Source organism: Chenopodium album, chromosome 10 (assembly GCF_948465745.1).
Source record: "Chenopodium album chromosome 10, dcCheAlbu1.1, whole genome shotgun sequence".
In the NCBI taxonomy this organism is placed as follows: domain Eukaryota; kingdom Viridiplantae; phylum Streptophyta; class Magnoliopsida; order Caryophyllales; family Amaranthaceae; genus Chenopodium; species Chenopodium album.
Genome location: NC_137843.1, coordinates 40,472,952 through 40,479,173, shown reverse-complemented (window position 1 = coordinate 40,479,173; position 6,222 = coordinate 40,472,952). Strand labels below are relative to the sequence as shown.

At 33.6% G+C, this 6,222-nt stretch overlaps 1 long non-coding RNA gene across 1 annotated transcript; it reads left to right on the top strand.

Annotated features, from left to right (window-relative positions):
- Nucleotides 1-2,372: 2,372 nt before the first annotated feature.
- Nucleotides 2,373-4,186, top strand: LOC145563934 (uncharacterized). The gene is made up of 2 exons (XR_014094687.1): nt 2,373-2,726; nt 3,662-4,186. It is a non-coding gene; the product is annotated as an uncharacterized LOC145563934 (long non-coding RNA).
- Nucleotides 4,187-6,222: the final 2,036 nt, after the last annotated feature.

Genomic DNA, 6,222 nt, shown 5'->3' with positions numbered 1-6,222 from the left:
GTCGACAAAACCTTCAGGATGTGTTATGTACACAGTTTCTTCTAAAATCCCGTTGAGGAAGGCAGTTTTGACGTCCATCTACCATATTTCATAGTTATAATATGCAGCAATCGCTAGGAGGATCCAAACGGATTTAAGTATTGGGACTGGAGAAAAGGTTTCATCATAATCAATGCCATGAATTTTCTTGTAACCTTTTGCTACCAATCTAGCTTTGTAAATGAATACATTTCCATCTTTGTCGGTTTTCAATTTGAAAATCCACTTACATCCGATAGGTGTGTAACCATTGGGTAAGTCAACTGTAATAATATACCCCGTATTTTTGAAACGTATTTTCTAATTAATTAATTAATTAGTAATTTCTAAAAAGGGAATTTTAGTAAATTTATTATTTGGAGACAAAATAATATTTGAATTTTGGCGCCAAAAGTATTTTGAAAACTAATCATTATTTTGGATAAGATTTATTATCCATTTATTTTATTTAAAAACCGGATTATTTATATATATTCCGGATATTTTAATTAAACAAAATTATATTTTATTATGGCCGAAAATTCCTAATTTAATGACTATGATTTTCGGATTATCTATGTATAGAAAATCTGATTTTCTTAGTTATTTTATTTAGTGAATAATTGGAATTTTATTAATTAATTATTTTATACAATAAATATTATTTACACAATTATTTTTAATTCCTTAAAACTAGCAAATTAATTCCCTAAATATCTAAAGCCACCATGATGGATTTTTGGGTGACTTATTTTGGTAAATTATATTTTTAATTATCTCCTTAAAATCTCTTATTTTCCTTAATTCTATTTCTCCATCTTTTTAATATCTAATCATCAAATTTCTTGTCATTCTTTCTTCTTAATTATTCCCCAAGTAATTCCAATGTCCTTATTATTTTGCATGACATACATACATTCCATATTCAATTATACACAATCACCTTAATATCCAAACTTTCCTTAATTCTTTTACTTATTTCTCCAAGTAATCTCTTAAACCCTACTTACCATAATTCTTCCCACATTCTCTTGCCATAATTCTTGCATGAGCTAGCCTATAAATACCCCGTCATACCTCTCATATTCTTCACACCAAAACTCAATTCTCTTATTCTCTCTTATTCTTCTTTTCCCTAAACCTTTTCATACTTTTCTTCTCCTCTTTTCATACAAATATTATCCCGTATACCTTTGAAGCCAGTTTTCGGGCACTTCTGGTCAGTTTTTGGGGTATTGATGTTTCATAGAAGATTGTTCCTCTCAAAAAATCCTTGAGCTTAGGCTCAAGAATCACCCAATTCGGAGTTATATTAAAGGAGTTATGAGCTCTGCGAGTTCTGCCTATTCCTTCCAATGAAAATTCAATTCTCTTTAATCCTATTTCTTTATTTTCTCTATGGTTAGTTTTCTAAAATACAAATACCTATTTCAAAGCTATAATTTTATATTAAAGTATTATTTTAAAAGAGTTTTATAGTCCATGCACATTAGATTTGAGTTTATGTTATGATAACCTTATGGTTATGTTATTTGCAAGGTGTATTCGTGATTGAACTTTGAAAGTGCGAAGTGATGATTGATATTCGGAATCAAGGTTCTTGAGGTTCTTTTTGTGTGGTTTTTCTATCAAGGATCAAGGTACGTTTAGGTGGCTAGATACCTTTGGAAGTGATTGGTTTGAATAACATGTTTTACATGATTTGATTGGTGATTGAATTAAATTGATTTGAATTATGATTTTGAAATAAATTATGTTTGAAGGTATTGATTTTAATTAAAGTATTTTGAATGATTGATTTTTAAATCATGTTTTGATGGTTTGAATTACTTATCATGTTTAAATAAAGGATTTGATTTTAAAAGGTTTGTTGAATTAAATAAAAGGTTTTTCTAGGAAGGGTTATTGATTTTGAAAAGTTATTAATATGAGATTTTATTCTCAAGTATTTGTTTACAAGGTTTGATTTTGAAAGCATGTGGAATTAATGAAAAAGGATTTTGAATTATATTGGAACTATTGGATATTAAAAGGATTTATTGAACCATTGAATTATTATTAATGCTTTATAAGCATGTTGGTAATCCCACTATGCGGATTTGGTTATTTGATAAGGCCTTGGACTTTGTATGACCGGGTCTTTCCTCAAGAATAGCCTTGTAATATAAGGAGACTAACTTGGGGGGTGTGCATACTTGGGTGAGGAATTGGATTAACACTACTAGAAAAAAATTAATTTGCTGCTATTAATTTGCTGCATTTTATGCATTTCGCTGCAAATTAAAGTCGGTTTTACATATAGGTACTATTAATATTATTAATTAGCAGGGGTTTTTCTATTGATCCGCTGCAAATCAATTATCCTACATTTACCCTAGCCCCTTTATTCCTTAGCCGACCAATTCATTCATAAAGCTCTCTCTCTCTTCCACCTTCATCTTCATCTTCTCTCACTCATCCTCACCGGCTGATTGCTCACTAACCTCACCAGAGATTCTACTTTGTCGCTCACTCTCATCGACACTTTTAGTTTCTCACTCACTCACTCACTCGAGTACCCACTCACTTACTCACCCAGTCACCCTTGTCGGCGTTCGTCGGGTCTAGGTTCAATCAAAGTCTCACCGCTCCACTGATCTAACGGCTAACCTACTCGCTCACCACCACCTTCACTCGCCGACTATCGCTCTCAAAGCTAAGGGCCTAAGGTAACTAATTTTATAGTATTTTATTTCCTTAATTGAGAACGAAATAGGGAGTCGCAATTTTTGAGAAATTCCCTTCCACTATGCGATTTGGGTATTACTATTTGTGATAATTGAGAAGGTGAATGTTAATTTGAGTTTGTGAAGAATTTGATTTCAGCATGTTTGAAATTCTAAAGGGTTAAATTGATGAATACAACTGTTTTAGTGTGCTCAAGTTTCGAAAAGATAATCGGTTTTCCAATTCTTAAATGGGTTTTCGAATTTTACGCCATTCATATGTAATATGTTTCAATTTGATTATAAGTAGTCATCCTTGTTTTTCAATTCTCTGTCATACAACCATTTTATTGTGTCCTTTGGCATCTTTGGAGGCTGATTGTTCACTTGTAGACATAATGATATGATCCTTTTGTTGTGTTATATCTCATTTTTGTGAAAACTAAATCAGAAGGTCATAGATCACTTCTTACCTTTGTTATTATGGTTCCTAGTTCAAGTAAGATTAATTGGCGAAGCTAATCATCACTGGAACCTTGTTGTGCCCGAATTGATGAAGATATGCAATACAAAGTATTATATTTGTCACCCCATTTTTTAATGGTATAAAATTGTAATAGAATATATCTATATATGTGCTTCTTTGTAAGAGTTTCTTTAATTTGAAAGTTATTTGGGTGTAAGTGTGTTATGACTGTTATCTAATTGTGGAGTTTTTGTTGTAGTGATTAAATAGGTTTATTTTGGTGGTGAATTAGTACTTCATATTATTAAAGAAGGTTTTATTTGTTTTGCCAAGATTTTTATGCTTTCATATTGGAATTGAATTGAAATTTTTGAGTTGGGTTGCTTTGGATATTTGTTTCTCCTGCTACTGTTGTATTTTTTAAGTATAGGGTTGTGGTTGAATTTGAAGTGTTAAGTTGGTTTTGTTGCAGAAAAGCTAAAATAGGTTTGTATAAGTGGAAAGAAGAGATGCAGGACAAAGAATGTGTTTGAGAGAGTATCAAGTGGAATCCTTCACTCAAGGGCAATTGAACATCTACAAAAGGTAGGTGCTTCTATCTTCTATCTCAAAGGTACTACTGCTGGTACTGTTGCTGCTGCTGCTCGTACTGCTGCTGCTGCTGCTGCTCGTACTGCTGCTGCTGCTCGTGCTGTAACTTCTGTTGCTGTTGCTGGCCTTGCTACCTACTCAATGCTATCTATTGCCTGCTCGATGCCCTAGCTGTTGTTGCCCAATTGACACCATTGCTGCTGTTGCCTTCGATACTTCTTTGTCCATTAGATCTCAGAGTTTGTAATATTGTCTATTGCTAATGTCGTTGTGGTTGTGCTCCTCTTGTATTATGTTAAGTTACTGAAATGTCTAATGTTGTCCAATTGTAATATTTTTTTTTTATTTTTATGAAAGTGTACTTTTACAGGCTATTATTAATAGAAATATAATTTTTTTTCTACAATTGCAAATAACATTTCAGTCTTTTATATTTTATAAGTTGAATATCAAATTGGCAGGTTTGATAAATTAAAACCCAAATATTTAAATTGTAAAAAAATATTAATTTGCAGGGGTTAATGGCATTAACTGGTGCAAATAAATTGATTGATTTGCTGCGGTTGTTACCGCAGCAAATTATTCAATTGATTTGCTGCCCTGGCGTTTGCTGCCCCTCCAAAAACGCAGCAAATAAATCATTTTTAACCGCCGCAAATAAATGTTTTTCTTGTAGTGTAAAAGAAATTGGTTCTTAATAAAGGAATTGTTTTATTAACTATTATTTTGAATGTTGAATCATTGGAATCGATTTTAGAATAATGAGTTTGAAATTATTAGATTAATTATTGGAATTGATTTTTAAAAGCATGTTTGCAAATAAATTGAGTTTACATTATCTTGCACTTATCGTACTTAGCATATTTTGCTAATCCGTATTTCTTATTTGTTTTGGTTCGCCATGTTTACCGTAATGGTAAGCAGTGTTGACTATTTTCAGGTGGAGTGAATAATTGAGCATATGGAGTTCCGGGAATGGTTTCACCTAGATTAGGAAGTGTTGGTCTTGTGTCTTTATTTTGAGTACTCGTAACAATGTTACTATTTTTATAAGTATTAATAAAAGAAAGTTGAGTTTCCGCTGCAAGTTTTGTTATTGAGTAGCCTTGCGTAATCACGCGGCGGTAATACGCCCAAGTCTATCTCTACGGTATAATTATACATATTATACTGGTATTTCCGTTGAGGGAGATTTGGGGGTGTTACATCAACCAAGTCCCAGACTTGATTTTCAAACATAGAATCCATTTCAGATCTAATGGCCTCTTTCCATTTAGCAAAGTCAGTGCTTGCCATCGCTTGCTTGTAGGTTGTCGGTTCGTCTCCATCCATCACTAGGATGTCCTGATTCTCGGTTAATACAATACCAAGATACCTATCAGGTTGAGACCTCGGCTTTTGCGACCAACGTAGGGTAATGGACTGAGCATTTACATTGTAAGTTTGACTTTGCACATTTTGACCAGCGTCAACAGATGCTGTTTGAGCACTTTGATTTTCAATTTGATTTTGTTGCTCTTCCTCTCGAACTTCATCGAGTTCGATTTTCCTCCCACTTGTCATTTTAGAAAGGTGCTCCTTCTCCAAAAAGACACCATCGCGAGCAACAAACACTTTGTTCTCGGATTTATTGTAGAAGTAATACCCTTTGGTTTCTTTTGGGTAGCCCACAAAGTAAACCTTGTCAGATTTGGGTTGAAGTTTGTCAGAAATCAATTTATTGACATATGATTCGCACCCCCATATATTTAGAAAAGACAACCTTGGAGGTTTCTTCATCCATAACTCGTATGGAGTCTTTTCTATAACTTTTGATAGAGCACGGTTCAGTGTTAGTGCCGCAGTTAGAAGTGTGTGTCCCCAGAAAAAGATAGGAAGATCACTAACACCCATTGTTGATCGTACCATGTCCAACAAGGTTCGATTTCTCCTTTTGGATACTCCGTACCATTGTAGAGTTCCTGGAGGTGTCAATTCTTAAAGTATACCTTTTTCTTTCAGATGGTCATCGAATTCTTGGCTCAAGTATTTATCACCTTGATCCGATCGAAGGGCTTTGATTTTCTTGCCAAGCTTGTTTTCAAATTCACTCTAAAATTCTTTGAACTTTTCAAACGATTTAGATTTATGTGACATACGGTAGACATAGCAATATCTACTATAGTCATCTGTGAAGGTGATAAAATATCGATGTCCGTTTCTTGTGGTAGAGCTCATTGGTCCACATACATCGGTGTGTATTAGACCCAACAAATCTCTTGCCCTTTCTCCCAACATGGAGAATGGCTGCTTAATCATCTTGCCTAATAAACATCCTTCGCAATTCTCAAACGATTGCAAATTGAATGAGTCAAGAACACCTTTCTGTATAAGTTTCTTGATGCATTTGATGTTAATGTGGCCAAGACGACAATGCCACAAGTACGTTTGATTTGACTCCAT